General features: G+C 35.0%; 1 long non-coding RNA gene across 1 annotated transcript; it reads left to right on the top strand.

The window, feature by feature from the left end:
• Nucleotides 1–5500: 5500 nt before the first annotated feature.
• LOC143237322 (uncharacterized) lies at nt 5501–10073 on the top strand. Its single transcript, XR_013020010.1, has 3 exons — nt 5501–5561; nt 5977–6181; nt 7704–10073. It is a non-coding gene; the product is annotated as an uncharacterized LOC143237322 (long non-coding RNA).
• The last annotated feature ends 7380 nt before the right edge of the window (nt 10074–17453 follow it).

Here is a 17453-nt window from a genome sequence, read left to right as displayed (position 1 = left end):
AACTGATCCTTACCTGTTGTTCATCCTGCACTACACATCTCAATCTATCAGGTTCTAACTGATCCTTACTTGTTGTTTATCCTGTACTACATATCTCAATCTATCAGGGTCTAACTGATCCTTAGCTGTTGTTCATCTTGTACTACATATCTTTATCTACCAGGTTCTAACTGATCCTTACTTGTTGTTCATCCTGTACTACATATCTCAATCTACCAGGTTCTAACTGATCCTTAGTTGTTGTTCATCCTGTACTACGTATCTCAATCTATCAGGTTTTAACTGATCCTGTACTACATATCTCAATCTACCAGGTTCTAACTGATCCTTACCTGTTTTTCATCCTGTACTACATATCTCAATCTATCAGGTTCTATCTGATCCTTAGCTGTTGTTAATCCTGTACTACATATATCAATCTACCAGGTTCTAACTGTTCCTTACTTGTTGTTCATCCTGTACTACATATCTTTATCTACCAGGTTCTAACTGATCCTTACTTGTTGTTTATCCTGTACTACATATTTCAATCTACCAGGTTCTAACTGATCCTTAGTTGTTGTTCATCCTGTACTACGTATCTCAATCTATCATGTTCTAACTTATCCTTAGCTGTTGTTTATCATATTAAGGACAGCTAAGGTTTCTCCTCCTGGTTGGGGGTTGTGCGGTGGGCTAACAATCTACTCACTTAAAAAACCAGCCTGCTAATGAATTCGCAAGAAATTGCGGCCCTGTGTTCCTTCATGGAATCGAGAAGCATCAATAATAAAATTCAGTTACTCTTAACCGAATATTGGGATTGTATGTTTCTATCAAAACGTATCACAATTGGAGTTTTCAGCATTCAGTAGTATATCGTGACACGAATCTTGGATCTTCCAACACCTTCTGTGTTGAATTACAAGATTCAACTTTATTGTCTCTTTCTCGACGCGAACAGAAGGGACTAAGTCCGACTCACTTCTATAAAAATTCGGCTTTCTTAAAAGATGCATTGTAAACACAAACCGAAGGAGACAAAAAATAATAACTTATTGTATTAATGAACAAAGTTAAATTATTTTTTAACAATGAATATAAACTTTGTAAATAAAAATTGTTTTGAGAAAAAAAAGGTTAGTAAAAATGGACAATTTTAATAATGTACAGTTAACAAAAATTTGATTATGAAGTAACTGTTTGTTTGTTTCGGAATTTCGCACAAAGCTACTCGAGAGCTATCTGTGCTAGCCGTCTCCAATTTAGTAGTGTAAGACTACAGGGAAGGCAGCTAGTCATCACCACCCACCGCCAACTCTTAGACTACTATTTTACCAACGAAAAGTGGGATTGATTATAACATCATAACCCCCCACGGCTTGGAGGGCGAGCATGTTTGGCGCGACTCGGGCTTGAACCCGCGACCTTCAGATTGCGAAGCACACGCCTTAACGCGCTAGGCCATGCCAGGCCCATGACAGAGCAACAAGTTTTAAATGTGACAAGTTTTTGTCGTCTGTAGATTTATTTTGTACATACGACTTTAACCTTTATATACATTTATTTATATACACTATATGTATGTATTATATGAAATATAAAAATAGAGAGAACCATAAATGTTTTAAGATTATATTAAAGTAAACAAATAGATGCTACTAAGAAACAAATATTTAAAGTTGAACATTGTAAGCACCTTTGAAACAGTGCTTTGGTGAAGAGTTTCTTAAAGTTCGATATGACCTTTTGGTCCATGGGCTGTCATATCCTGAGTAGTTTAAGATTCGGCGATGGGTGAGGATGACTAGCTGGCTTCTTTGTAATTTTACACTTAGGGAAGGCTAGCGCAAATAGTCCTCGTGTGGCTTTATACGAAATTCAGAAATCAAATAAACAAAAATATCATTTCAAAATTATGGGCGGCTATGCGTAGAAATTTATGTATGTTGTACACACCAACTTGTCATGTACATGTAAGCCTCTTGTATCCAAGCTAAGATTAAATTATAATTTTAAGCTGTAAATATGCATACTGTACATTATTAGTAATAAAGCGCGAAGGAAGTTGTAATAATGTGATAAAAATGTAGTAATAATTAAGAGTTTGTTTGTTTTGAATTTCGCGCTAAGCTACTCGAGGACTATGCGTTCGTCGCCCCTACTTTAGCAGTGTAAGACTAGAGGAAAGGCAGCTAGTCATCACCACCCAGCGGCAACTCTTGGATTACTTTTTTACCAACGAAAAGTGGGATTGACCATAACATCATAACCCTCCACGGTTGGGAGGGCGAGCATGTTTGGCGCGACTCGGGCTTGAACCCGCGACCCTTAGATCACAAAGCGCACGCCTTAACGCGCTAGGCCATGCTAGACCGTTATGAAGTAACAATATTATAAGTTAATATATGTGTGTATATATATAAATATTATTTAAGTGCAAGTTAGTTTTTATACAAGTTGAAGAACATGTGATAAACCAAGCAGCCTGTTGATACTTAAAACTTTATTTAGTTTTTATCTTGTTTTAACTTACTAAGAACAAAACTCTTTACACTAACAATTGCTATTATGTGAACTTCGTTTTCAAGCTGGCAAAGCACAATTATAATTAATTACACTTGTTATAAGACGTTAGTATTAGATCTATTGTATTTTGTAACACTACATTTTTATTCGGTCTTTGGGGGTTTGAAGGAGAAAAATAGTGTATAACAGTATTTTAAGCTTATTAAATGTAAATAACATTTTTCTATGTATGTTCTTATAGCAAAAACACCTCGGGCTATCAGCTGTGTCCACCGAAGAGAACCGAAACCCTTATTTTAGTTTTGTAAATCCGAAAATTTACCGCTATCCTCACGAGGAAAAGTGACATTTCTGATTGAGATGGATTGAAATACACAAACTATTGAACAACATTCAAGGTCATATTTCTGACAGATGATTATTATAAGTCTGTCAAACAGTAACTACCTTTCTAAATGTCTATCATTTAATATGGAAATGATAACTCGTATTCTCACCAAAATATCATATCGCTTTACATATTATGTGTATAAAATTTAAAAAATATATATTTTTTTCTCTATTCACTGTTCAACCTTCTAAATTAACAAAAGTGTCATAGAACTACCCTGACTTATTTGTCAGAGTATCAGTGTCAAGTAGTTATAATCGAACAGCTGCTTTGACCTCATTCCAGTTGACCTGAACAACAAACTAACAGTTCTAATTTTGAAGAATGCTTTAAAGTATAATAGTTAAAGAATGAAACAGTTTTTAATAGTAACATTCAACTAACTAATGTGATTAATTATTCTATTTTTGTAGCTTTTGTGTTAAGATTTAAAATATATATTTTTGTAGTTCTTGCTGTAATGATAAGTTAGTGGTAATAATTTTAAATATTCTGAAGTGGACAGAGAGAGTGTTGATAACCTAGTTTTGTAGGTGTCTGCAACTTTCTAAAATACAATTTATTTACATTTTCTATTATGAATTATAAGTCGAATGGGGATGATTGACAATACGCATAAGTCACTTTCATTGGTGTCTTCTGAAAACAACTTGGACGAGCATAACGAATAGAAATACACTAACAATAACCATATAAAAAATGAAATCAAGACAAACTTTAAAGAAATTATCCGCAGGTATAGCTTAATTGAATCTTTAAAATCATAAAGCAAACTAAAATTCATATTTTCCCTTAAAGTTTTCTTTTAGAGACAACTATTTCTAATTCACACCAATAGATGACATCAAAGCATGAATATGTTATATTGCGATCAGTCGTTTAATCCAGTTTAAAGGTGGAGTACTATCTTTATTGCATTGATAAGACCTCACGTGACATGCATGTAACTAACTCTTCCAACAATTAGTCAAGCTAATATTTTGGAATGCATACAATCCAAATATAGTATCCTATAACAGGTGAACTAATATTTTGGAATGGGAACAAGCCTATCATAACACCCACAGAAACATAAAACTAATAACAATCAAAATAACTGCTACTAATAAATAACACAGTCAGATTCCTGAGCCTCATGTTTATTAGTGATCTACAGAGAAATGTACAGTAATATTTTATGTATGCTTGGTTTCATAACATTATGATCTGTATTATCTGAAGTATGAGTTTCGGTTTTATATATTTTGTAGCTTGTGTTGTTCTTTATAATAGATATACTTTACATGCAAAATAAATATTATATCGTAAAGATAAAGTTATGTTATTGAATTACAAATTTTCTTAGCTGAGTACATTAAAAAGAGAAACTGACAACTAAAATTATTTTTTGATGTATGAGCCTACACAACTTCATCAGCACACAAGATACTGTACAGTCACTTTGAATATAATAAACTCGTATTTTTAGATGGACCTTGTAATATAAATTCAAAACGCTTCAAGTGAAGAAAGTCAGTGCAAAATTCATTTCTCATAAAAGTATTCTTGTCAATTATGAACATAGTTTGTTACCATGTAGAAAACAAAGCCTATGTTTAATTCCTTCTTAGCTGTATTCACACACGCTTTCTAACTTTAGAGTTCTTGTACAATAAAATCTGTCATTTTTTCATATTGCATATACATCTACGTATGTAAAAATGCCAACTTTCTGTGCATAGTGAGAACATATTACAGAAAGAAATATTATCACCACTAGGAAATGCCCCATTCTACACAGAATCAGATCATGTAATCTGCCATAATGTAGCTGTAAATCACTGAAAACCAACACTATTATAAATGAACGTAAACAAGGTTCGATTTTCAAGAGGTGTATATAAATCTGGACTTGACAAACAACACATAATCATGTAATAAGTTCTTTTATAAACAATAACTAACTACAGGAGTCGTGTGTACCCACCGTAACAGCCAAAGGAACGCTCCAGGATACACGAAACATTTTCATGTATGTGTTATTGAGAACATTTAAGTGGTAAATAAAGTTTCTCGGCTCGATGTGGCCAGGTAGTTAAGGCGCTTGACTAGTAATGTAAAGGTTACAGGTTCGAATCCCCATCACGGCTATGCGTAGAAATTTATTTGATTAGAAGGGCGTGTATAAATTCCCAGTGGCGCAATTAGTTAGCGCATTGGTACTTATAAGATAGTACTTGTGGGATATTCCGGGATTGTGAGTTCGAACCTCACCTGGGGAATGTAACCCTCGTCCCCCAGTAACTTAGCGGAATGTCTGCTGACCGACCAGAATAAAAACCGGGTTTCTGGTGAGCTAGAGCACGGATAGCGTTGTGCTCAATTCAAAACAACAATAGTTTAACGTAAAACCTTCTGAAACTTTAAATTTTGTGTGTGTACGTGCATGTATCACAGTTTGGAAATGAAAAAAAATCTATAATTATTAATTGTTTTCAAATCACATAGTTTTTACAAATAGGTTTATTCAAAAGAAACACATTTATTAATTTGTTTTTGATGCTTCTTTAAAATGTAGTCTATGTGGAGTCGTCACAAAAGCTACTTGACTGTCATTGGTCAAACGGATTCAAAGGTGAAAGTTGTGAAGATGAGTCGGCATGCTTGAGTTGGGATATAATTTGTAAGTGTAATCATTGAAATTTGTAGTTAGTGTTAATCATTTGAACCTTGTTATTTAATTTTTTTTTATGAATCACCACAGTAATATGTCATTAATCTGCTATTACTAGAATATCTTCATTATGCGGACATATTCGATACTTAAACAATGAAGAAAAGATAGATTATGACTCAGAATCCAATTCAAACTGAATGAAATTGGATGTCTTATTCGATTTCGAGCCAAATGTAGCTTTCTAGAAACTTAAGTAACACACCAACTTGTTATGTACATGTCGGCCTCTTGTATCCAGACTTAGATTTAATTATAATCTTAGTTGTAAAGTTATTAGTAATAAAGCGCGAAGGAAGTTGTAACAATGTGATAAAAATGTAGCAATAATTAAGAATTTGTTTGTTTTGAATTTCGCACTAAGCTACTCGAGAGCTAAGTGCTCGTCGTCCCTACTTTAGCAGTGTAAAGCAACTAGTGACCACCATCGACCGCCAACTCATGGGCTTACGTTTCACCAACGAATAGTGTTATTGATCATAACCTTATAACGCCCCCACGGCTGAAAGGGCGAACATATTAGGTGCGACGGGGATTCGAACCCGCGACCCTCACATTACGAGTAGAACGTAAGTTAAAAATCCCAGAAAACTATTAACAATAATTTGAGTAAATGAATAACATATATTGTTTATGATATTTACAGGGCCATTTTTCTAATGTTTTATGATTTTAATTTTGCTAATTGAGTACTTGTAATTAAACCATGAATTATGATGTTCTTGTTTCATGCTTGAGGTCTAACAAATAGCTTAATATTATTATTGAATATTTTTACTGACAGTACAATAATGTTTGACACTTAGAAGTTTTTACAATATTAATAAAGTGTTTATTTTCTTACCAACTTATAATATTGTTTGTGATGTTTATACAGTTTTTAAAGGCATTCTCTGTTGATGTTCATCATTTTAATGTTTTTGTGTCAATCTACATGAAACTAACTTATTGTATTAGTTGGAAGAGTTCCAGAAGTGAATAAAAACTTAATTACGTAGGAAGAAGAGCATGGTATAAAGTATGCATCATTTGATTAGAATAACCATTATACTTTAAGTTTATCAGTGTCTTATTTTGGGTTCTGTGATATTTATATGTATCAAAAGCTTGTTTTTATACTTCAGGTGAACTGTATGCGTTTAAATGGGGAAACCTTGACACTTGCAAGTTATAACTTTTTCTTTCATTAATGATGCATTAGTAAAGGCAGAAATGGAATATCAGTAATCATAAAATGACGCATGTGTTAGTTTGTTATAACTGGAAAACAAATTAAATAAAAAAAATTCTGCATTGACTGAAAATATCCTAGGGTACAAGCTACAGTGTGGGATCATAATATATACCCTAGGTTTTGGAGGTGACTAAGAAATAGGACCCACATTGCAGTGGGGATACACCATTTATCAGTCTTAATCTCTATTTGCCAGTCTTAACATAAGAAATAAAGAGTAGCAATTGATATAGAATTAGAAATTAGGAGAGAAAGGTGTGGGTACTCAAGTCCACAACTTCTCACATGTTTTTGAGTTATAACAAACAAGTATAATTAGTCAGAGGTTTAGGTTTGCTGTTTTTAATGCACTATTTAACTTCATTAAATGTATTTAGTTTCACAAATACATATCAATGATTGTGATAAAAATACTGACAGAAACAGGTTTCACATTCATGTTGTATAACTAAAGTTGTTAGTATAAAATTTTATAAAATGAAAATCAAACAAACTCAAATGTTTAGAAAGACTTGAGACCTACTAGAGTGATTACTGTGATGATAAGATGATGCTTTTGAGAAAGTCTTTAATTTAAAAGGTTTAATGAGTGAACATGAATTTGGAAAATGTTTTTCACTGATAAGATCAACAGGAGAGGAGTTTTATAGAGGATTAGACACTTGTTTTGCAAATATTAAGGCTAATTTGTGACACATTTACTATTTTTTTTGTAAGAGCAAAGAAAATTAATTAGTTTATTAAAATACACTCTATGATTTTAAACAATTTAAGAATGGGTTTTATGGTGAAACATACTATTTCACAACATCCATCATAAGTATGATCTTTTACTGTCTTTTCATCATTGCTTTCAGACATGGGATGGTAGCAGAATTTTGGGAACAAGTCAACTTGTCAACTAAAATTATTCAGAATTGGTCTCTGTTGGTACTACGTTTTGTAATCAGTAAACAAATTTTCAATATCTTGTGCAAATGTGAACAACTATTTCTGTTCTTATCATGAAGCTAGAAACAATTAAGGAATGTTATGGAGAAAAAAGTATTTGAATGTGATTGTTTGTAAATTTTTGAAACATTCTGTTGTGTATTTGATTTGGGGGGAAGGAAGTGAGTTTCTTCTGGAAGTTGAATTTTATGTTTACGAAGTAAGAGGATTTCTTTCAGTAGGTATGGAAAAACCTACGTTACATCATACGTATAAATAGAATTGTATTATTAAGGTATTTGTCTCAGTTTGGGATGACAATATTGTTTGTTTATTAAATATAATCCTCTAGTGTCTACAAATAATTTGTGGTCTATGTGGAAATGACTTCAAGGTTCCCTCTTCACATTACTGTAGGATGTATTGTAGTGTCACTTGCATGTTAAACAACTGAGAGAACTGTTTAGAACTGGAAAATGTTATTGGTTACCTTCAAATAGTGTTTACATTGATTAGATTTATACAGTCTAATCAAAACTATAACTAAATCAATTGCCACTATAATAATAAACTAATTGCAAATAGAGATAACAACTTTCTCTATTTTTGGAAATTATATTTATCCAAGTAATAAAAATGTTACTTTGTTTGCTGCTGAGCACAAAGCTACATAACCGACATATTAAATCATGAACATCAGATAATATAAAACTTTTAATTATAAATATGCTCTAATGTCCAGTTTATTCACATATAGTTAATAAAGTTTAGTTTGAAAAGTGTTAATAAAGTTTAGTTTGAAAAGTGTTAATTAAGTTTAGTTCAATTTTGAATATAACTTATAAGGTGTACTTCAACTGAGCTTAGACTGTATGATTAACCCATCCCCATGATTCAGTTCTTCCATTTATGAAGTAATCCTAGTAGCTCTTTGAATACTTTTGAATAAATACTATCCTTTCTTACACAATAAGAACAGGATTGTAAGAGAAAGTGAAGTGACCTTAATGAGTGTACAGATTGTTTGCAAGTCCATGCTTTCTCTCATCCAACCTATTTATAATCTGGCAAGTGGGATTTTTTTTAAAACTCTTTGGATGCTATCAATGGATTTATCTGACTTGACATTTAGAGCTGTTTGGTACGACAAGTGGATTTACCCAACAGTGTTGCAAAAACATTTTATTATGGTGCAACAGTTGGGTTACTCACATGTCTTTGTAATTCCCACACTGGTACAGGGTGTGTATACATCAACAGAAAAATGTAATGCTGTATCACACACATTTTGTTGTTTCTCAATATCAGTGAAATAACAAAAACATTTTATTATGGTGCAACAGTTGGGTTACTCACATGTCTTTGTAATTCCCACACTGGTACAGGGTGTGTATACATCAACAGAAAAATGTAATGCTGTATCACACACATTTTGTTGTTTCTCATTATTTTGCTGTTTGTGAATTTAAACTGTAGATCTATTCCTGTACTTCAAAACTTTAAGTTATGGTTCTTGTTTCTGTTGAGAATCAAAGGAGTTACTTTGTATTAATTTGAAAGTTCACTGCTCTGAGGAACTATTTCGGCATGCTAATAGTATTTTATTTATAAAACAGATTGAGCTAATAATACGTTTACACTAAATTACTGATTTAATATAAATGTGCTCTTTTGCTTCCACAGTTTCTAAATGAAGATGAAATGAATTCTGACTTTCAAAAGTGTTTGTGTATTCCAAGTGTTATAATATATTATGTTAAATAATTATCATATTTTAAAATTAGTTCACATACAATGAGATTGTCATTTGCCTTTTTTTTAACCATTAAAAATGTTTAATATGATTGTTTCTCTCAATTTGCTCCCCTTCATTATTCTCCCATTTTTCATGGAAGGTTCACAATAATCCACGAGGCAGTGATGATTTTCCTATAATCTTGAGAGAGACTGACTGTGGTCGAAGCCACATGATCTGCGTGCCCCAATGGAACCTGGATCAGGCAAACTAGCCCTCTTTCACTGCTCTCGCAGAGCTTAATATTGTCATCATCTGCCACACAGTCATCTATTGTATTATACAAGCAGCTGCTCAGTGTTTTCCTAAAACCTTGACACATTTTCCACTATATCCTCGTTTATGGTGTAATCCTGCCTGCCACATGGAACTGAAGGCTCAAAAATTGGGCTGGGATACTTTCTGAAGATATCCCACACTATTGAACTGCACTGCTTTTCAGCAGGCCCATGCACATGCTAGGTGGATAAGATGTCAAAGCCAGAAGGATTCTTGGATTAAGTTCAGAACCAGCATATCTTCTACCATCTGTTCCAAAGTCATATGGGACAATATTAGAAAAGTCTGTAGGCAATACAATTCTGTCCCTTTCTTGATCTTGCCACCTGATGACCAAGAAGTAACTTATACCCAGAGCATCACTGATACTCTAGGTAAAAGCTTTTGCCAGGTGTCTAACACTTCTTCCTTCTTCTTCTTAGCCATCAAGACTTGGGCTGAACGATCATCTCTTTCATTTTGAGGTGATTGTCTCTATAACTATAATTGTCCCTTTACACTGGTGGAACTGAAACTGGCCCTTCATTGGTCTGGCAGTACATTGGTTGGACCAGATGATGTACACTATGACATGCTGTGCCATCTATCACCTTCTTCTCTTGCTATTTTTCTAATTGTTTTTAACTGGATCTGGCAGGAAAATGTTTTTCTAATGCCTGGCACCTACCTTTTTCTAAGCCTTGGAAAGATCCCAAGATTCCTTCAAACTACCATCCAATTGCTTTGATGAGCTGTCTCTGTAAGATGTTAGAGAGGATGATTAGTGCTTGTCTTGTTTAGTTCCTTGAATCAAAGAACCTCCTCTTGCCCACCCAGTGTGGGTTCTGCTGACAACACTCAACCATGGACCACCTGATACAACATCTTGTATCAATATTCTTTGACATGGAGAAGGCTTATGATACAACATGGAGGTATGGCATTTTGCGAGACCTCCATATATATGGGTTATGTGGCCATTTGCCATTTTTATTGAACACTTTTTAATGGACAGGCGATTCCAAGTTTGTGTGGATTTAACACTTTTCCATTTTTTTCTTGGAGTCCCTCAAAGCTGTGTTCTGTGTTTCACACTTTTCAGTATAAAAATTAATGCCATTACTGAATAACTCTCTCTCACTGTTACAAATGGGCTCTATGTCAATGACTTTCATTTCTCACATCAGTCGTCGAGCATGAGGTATATTGAACGGCAGCTATAGACTGTTATAAAATCAAAATAATTTTTCATATTTATCCTTGGATAACATTGCTGTATCCACTGGTCAACCAATCCCACCATGGCTTCTTACGGTTCCCAAATGTGATCTTTCTTTAAGGTAGACATGCTTGATTGGAAATACTGTCTGCTATTTGCTGAACATCTTTTGAACCATTCTTCTATTCCCATTTATACAGTTCAAACTCAGGTGACTGTGTGGGCTCTGCCATGGTTTGTTGTGGTTCTGTGGTTGCTCGAAGAATCCCCTCTACAGTTTTTTGTGTTCACTGCTGAACTGTATGTTATTTTTCTTGCCGTGGGTTTTGTAAAACTAAGCAGTACTCAAATTGCCAGTGCTCTACTGGTCATGGAATCACTTCATGTTGGTTCACACCATGTTCTCCCCAATATTCAAAACCGAATGTCCCCTTTCCCTTTGACATGTACTTCTATCCAGTTTTTCTGGATACTGGGCCACATTAGTATTTGCGGGAATGAGATTGTTCACACCGTAGCTAAGTCTATCTGTTCTGGCACTATCACCACTGTGCCTATCCAATACATGGACTATGTTCCTGTAATCAAGGCTCAGCTCTGTGTCAGCTGGTAGTTGACTTGGAGCATTATAATTTATACTTGTAACTTTTAATATATATTGATATAAGATTTTATCATTCCATGGTAAATGTTTCAGTTCATAATTTTTTATAGTAGTTCATGAACTTTACTGAAACTGCCTAGGCCCATTGGGCCAAACCCATAACTATTTGTACTCATTAGTTTACATGCTAGCAACTTCTAATATATTCAGTGTATATTCACAAAACTTGGTAGATTTTTACTAAACATTACAAGACTGTTGGACATGAAAAGTCATAATTTTTAATAGATAATTTGTTTTATTAATATTTGTTCATGTGCATTTTAACCTGGAGGTTAACTCTCAGTCTTCTACTTTGAATTATCATTATTGTCACATCCTAACAAAAAAGGATGTCTTTCAAAAATAAACCTCCCATGGACTTTGTGGACTACATTCATAAGAGATTTTGTAATACTGAATCAACTAATACATGTTTTTAGCCTTTCTGTAATAAAATATAAAATAAATCAAGTATAAAACCGTGGTATTTTCGTAAATTCATGATAATACTTGGTTTTCAGAAATATAAAATTCCTGGTCTTAAAAGAGTTGGTTAACCAATATGTTTTTAAAGATGCAAATAATACATAAATTACTCTCAAGATTAACATCCAGGAGTTGCAAATTATCAAAGAAATCACCATCAAATACTGGTTGCCAACATTCATATATAGATTTAAGAACTAAGTTAAATCTAAAGTTTCATGAATGTTAACCAAACTGTATTTTTACCATGTTTAATGTAGTTTCTGCTATTGCCTTTTATAAATTCTTAAAGCATTATATGCCTCATTTGATCCATCTTCATAAGGGTTTATTTGATTAATGATGTGAAAAAGTGGAATTGGGTCAGTTTCTTTTATTTGTCTGAACATTTTTATACACTGCCTACTACATATTTTACTCATTAAAGCCTTGTACAAATATAGAAATGATGATGCACTTTCGTTATTAACTTTTAAGACATTACTTATGGGATGACATTCACTTAATTAATATCTAATGTCTTTGTGATAGGTTTCGGCCATGTGCAGTTCTAATGTATTTAATGTCTTGGTGAAAGGTCTTGGCCATGAGCAGTTATTCTTTCTAAACATCCTTACCATCTGCTGACAATATAGCTATTCTTCAACATATGCTATGATTATCTAAACATTGACCCACTTCAATGTCTTTGGCAACATCTGAGTTCCAATTTTCTCCACCCTTATCAATGTACCATCTATCCAAGTATTGTAAAAAGTACCTTAGTTAAATAGTGTAATCACTTTTCCTTGACAAAGCATAGATCGTGATTTTCTATGTTGAAGTTATGGTTTGTGAATTTTGTTATGCCTTGTAGATTTCAGTGTAATTATAATCAACATATATATAAAAAACTGTATTAGATATGATATTTGTGGGTATGAATTCTTTTATTACTCTTGTCAGCATGGTGGCTAATTAGACCTCTCATACCTTTGTTGTTTAGTGTCTCTCTGTGGTGGGGACAATTTTAGTTGGAGCTGTTTATGTTTTTATCCACTGAGAGATGGAAACACTATCCTAGGCTTCTGAAGTTGTGTATTTTTGTTGAGGCTGGGTGGAAGTTGGATTTTGTTTTCTGACTTTATTATATAGGTTACTCAAGAGCCCAACATGGATCTGACTCATTTTCTTCCATGAATCATTTGGATTTGTGAGAATGTTGGGACTTTCCTTGTCCCCCTTGAGTGTACTTCTACCATGTATGTGGAAGGGGACTATTTAATTTCTCCTATTTCCTGAATGTTTTCTGGTTTGGGCTGTGAGATTTACTGTTTTATTATGGGATAGGAGAGATAGACTATATATCTTTCTTGTCTGTTTACATTTCTTGGTTTTCCACTTCCTGTTGGAACTATATTTTTGCTGCTGCTATGTTGATGTCAAAAGTTGGAGTTGTTAACATGTTCGTAGAACTTTCTCTCTCCATTTAGATCCTCTTATATCCTTATAAGTTCTTTCCTACTATATTTATGGGTACTAGGAAAGGGTTCTTTTTCCATGTATTTTTCACCTTTGCAATCAGTTTTAATCTGATAATTTGGTTTGGTCTGTCAGGCCTGGAAGTGTTATTTGACCCACTTTACCTCCTTTTGTGGTGATCATCTTGACCGTATTTCCAATGGGATCCTTCACTTTTCCTCAACTTTTCCCATTCTCATAGAAGATGGTTCTGAAATGTACATTTTACATACTTTTGGTTTTTACACATGAGGTATCTTCTAAGTTACATCTCACCAATTTCAACACATTTGCTTTTTCTGCCCATTCCATTTATCCACTGGAGGACGTTTTATGGGCCAGTATTATGACTTCTACCAATGCTTTTCTCTCACATTCTTTACATGCTCAGACAGCTTTCTTTAGGGAGTAATCTCCTGTCCCTTGGCCATTTTTAACCACATCTGCTGGTTTATGAGGAGAAGGGGTACTTTAGTTACAGATTTGTCTCTATTTCCCAGGATCCCTAACATCTTACTTTCATTGGATTCCTCTTTGTGACAAAAGTTACCCAAACAGCTGTGATTCTGTCAGTCCAATTCCACACTAGCATTCAATTGTATGATTGTTACTACTAGTTGCAACAGGCTATGTAGAAATAGGGTGTTTCGTAAGATCATATAGGCACTTATCAGCTGTTAATACTATATTGTAATGGACTGCCAGTCATGGACTTTATTTACACAAAATATTTGTCAGTTCTACTTTATTTGTACAGAATGTTTTTTTCCTTGGTCATGTGCAGTTCTAATTTATTTATACAAAATGTATTTGTCTTGGTCATAAATAGTTATACTTTTCAGATTATCACTAAATAATACTGACCGTAATTGTCATAGGTCATGGATAAAGGATGTTAATATTGATTGCTGTGTTTTCATGTTACGTCATGGTTCTATGGACTTCTAACCATTAAGCCATTATTATCCAGTGCTATATTTATGTATTATCAAATTTCTATGAAATTCTAGCTATTAAGGTGTTATTATGCAGTACTGTGTTTGTGTTATGTCATGTGTCTACGGACTTTTAACTTAGATTATTATTATTACCTAGTGCTGTGTTTATAATGTTTTTGCCATTCTGTCTGTCAGTATGTGGTGAGAGGACCTCCTAGGGAAGATTCTGTTCTTTCAGTTTACCTCCTCTTGGATCTGAACATCCACCCATGTGTTTGCCATGTGTGGCAACCTGTGAAGGGGAGGAGATGATCCTGGTGGTTTAGGGGTCCAACCCCAACACACCACATGCTTTTGAATTCCTGAAGGTGGGCTGCCTTGGAGTGGTGCACTTGGGTTAGGGTCAACCAAGTACCAGTGTTGGATGTTCTAAACAGGCATTGTGGATGTTGTATCTGATGCTGGTGTTTGGGTATAGTGCTCATGAAACCCTGGCATTGCTGCAGTGTTCTTGTTTCACATTTTAATGCATCCCCTCGTAGGTCTTCACGGTGGGTGGGGTCAGTTGGCACTAAAATTTCCCTTTTTTTATTATGAATTTTCCAAATAAAAATTTAAATCAAAACAGTCTACAGGTAAATAACTGTCTTGAAGTTTCTGAGCAGCAATCTTCAACATCTGTACCACCTGTTGAACTTCATTTTTTTGTCCTACATTCTCTTTCAAACAAATCTTTAGGGCAAATGTCTACTTTTTTTATTCAGAAGGGACTGGAGAGACTTGCTGGCTCTCCAAAGTCAGTAAAGATCTGGTGGCATATTGGTGGAAACATTCACATTTTAACACAGTGAACTGCTCTTGAATTCAAAGGCAATTGGGGATATACCTATTGAGGTTACACCTCATGCTAATTTGAATTCATCATGAGGAGTTATTGTTGAGAGGGATTTGAAGAATATCCCGAGTCAGAGATTCTCGTTGGTTTCTCCACTCAAGGAGTTACTGCAGTGAGGCGTATCTCCAGTCGCAAAGATGGAATTACAATGCCAACCAGTATCCTTGTTCCGACATTTACATCACTATGACCACCTGCCACCATTAAGGAAGGTTATTTTAATTGTAGGGTATGGTCATACATTCCAAACCCTCTTCAATGTTTCTAGTGTCAAAAGTTCAGTCATTCAAAGATGTCATGTTGTTGTTCCCTGACATGTGCTCATTGTGGTGGCAAGGACCATGATGCCTATGAGTGTGAAATGGATCCTCACTGCATCAAATGCAATGGCTCTCACCCGTCCTACTTTCATTTTTGCTTTAAATGGTTGGAAGATAAAAATGTGCAGCTTTTGAAAATGATTCATAAGATTAGTTATCCTGAGGCTCGAAAATTGCTCTCCACCACTTTATCGTGGACATATGCTGCTGCACTTCGTTCCACAACTACAGTGAGAGTGCATACATATCTCTCTGTGCCTCCAAAAGAATTGTTCTCAAAACAAGTGAAAAGCCTTTTGACCTCCATTGCTAAAAAAGTTGATGGGTCAACTTCAACACCCATCTCTGTCCCTTACATACATTCCACCAAACCCCAAGATCAACATCCCTTAGTTCCGGGTACAGGCGTTTCCTCAGATACATCTTCTTCTCCCACCTCAAGGTGCAAAACAATCATTCACTTGCATCTTCAGTCACTAGAATCCCCTTCAAACAGCAAAGACCTCCCTCAAATAAGAACAGTAAGGAAAAAAGATGTGGTCATAAACAGAAGGATTCTCTACCCAATTTGCTGACACGTAATTAAAAAATGGTCACCTTGATACAACGGAACTGTCGAGGTTTATGTTCTAATCTGGATGGCATCAAAACACTGATTGTTTCCTACCATGTATGTCTTCCCTTACAGGAAACATTTCTGAAACCTGCTGATACAGTCACCTTTTGGCAGTGTTCTTTGTACAGAAATGACAGGCTGTGTGATGGATAAGTGCATGGAAGGGTGGCAATTTTGGATGATCAGCATGTATCCACTCTGTCTTTACCACTTGACACACCCTTGAAGCCCGTAGCTATCCGTGTTTCCTTGGGTCATACCATTACTGTTTGTTCTCTCCTTCTGTTACCTGGAGAGACATATGATCAATCAGACCTTGGTACTCACATTGAACAGTTGCTCTCTCCCTTTCTATTCCTGGGGGACTTTAATGGACATCATCCCCTCTGAGGATATTGATAGGAGGGGTCCCTCTGTAGAGCATATGCTCCTTGATCACAACCTCTCTCTTTTCAATACTGGTTCTTCTACTTATTTTCATCCACCTACCTAGTCAGTTCTTTACTGCTACTGATCTCTCAGTTTGCTCCCCTTTATTTTTCTCCCTTTTTTCATGGAGGGTTGATAATAATTTATGAGGCAGTGATCATTTTCCTATAATTATGAGAGAGACTGACTGTGGCCAATGCCACCCAACCCACGTGCCCCGGTGGAAGCTGGATCAGACAAACTGGCCCTCTTTCACTGCTCTCGCAGAACTGTCCTTGTGTGTAAGCCATCGATAGACGACTGTGTGGCAGCAGCCACTGTATTATACAAGCAGCTGCTCAATGTATTCTTAAAACCTTGACACGTTTTCCACTATATAGTTGTCCATGACTCAAAAATGGGCCTGGGATACTTTTCGTTGGTATCCCACACTCTCACACCACATCGTTTTCCAGCGGATCCATGCACATGCTCGGTGGGTAAGACATCAAAGCCAGAAGGAATCTTGAATTAAGTTCACAACCAGCATATCTTCTACCACCAGTTCCAAAGTCAAATGGGACAAGATTTGAAAG

This window comes from Tachypleus tridentatus, chromosome 2 (assembly GCF_004210375.1).
Source record: "Tachypleus tridentatus isolate NWPU-2018 chromosome 2, ASM421037v1, whole genome shotgun sequence".
Classification (NCBI taxonomy): Eukaryota; Metazoa; Arthropoda; class Merostomata; order Xiphosura; family Limulidae; genus Tachypleus; species Tachypleus tridentatus.
This window is presented reverse-complemented; position numbering and strand designations above follow the sequence as displayed.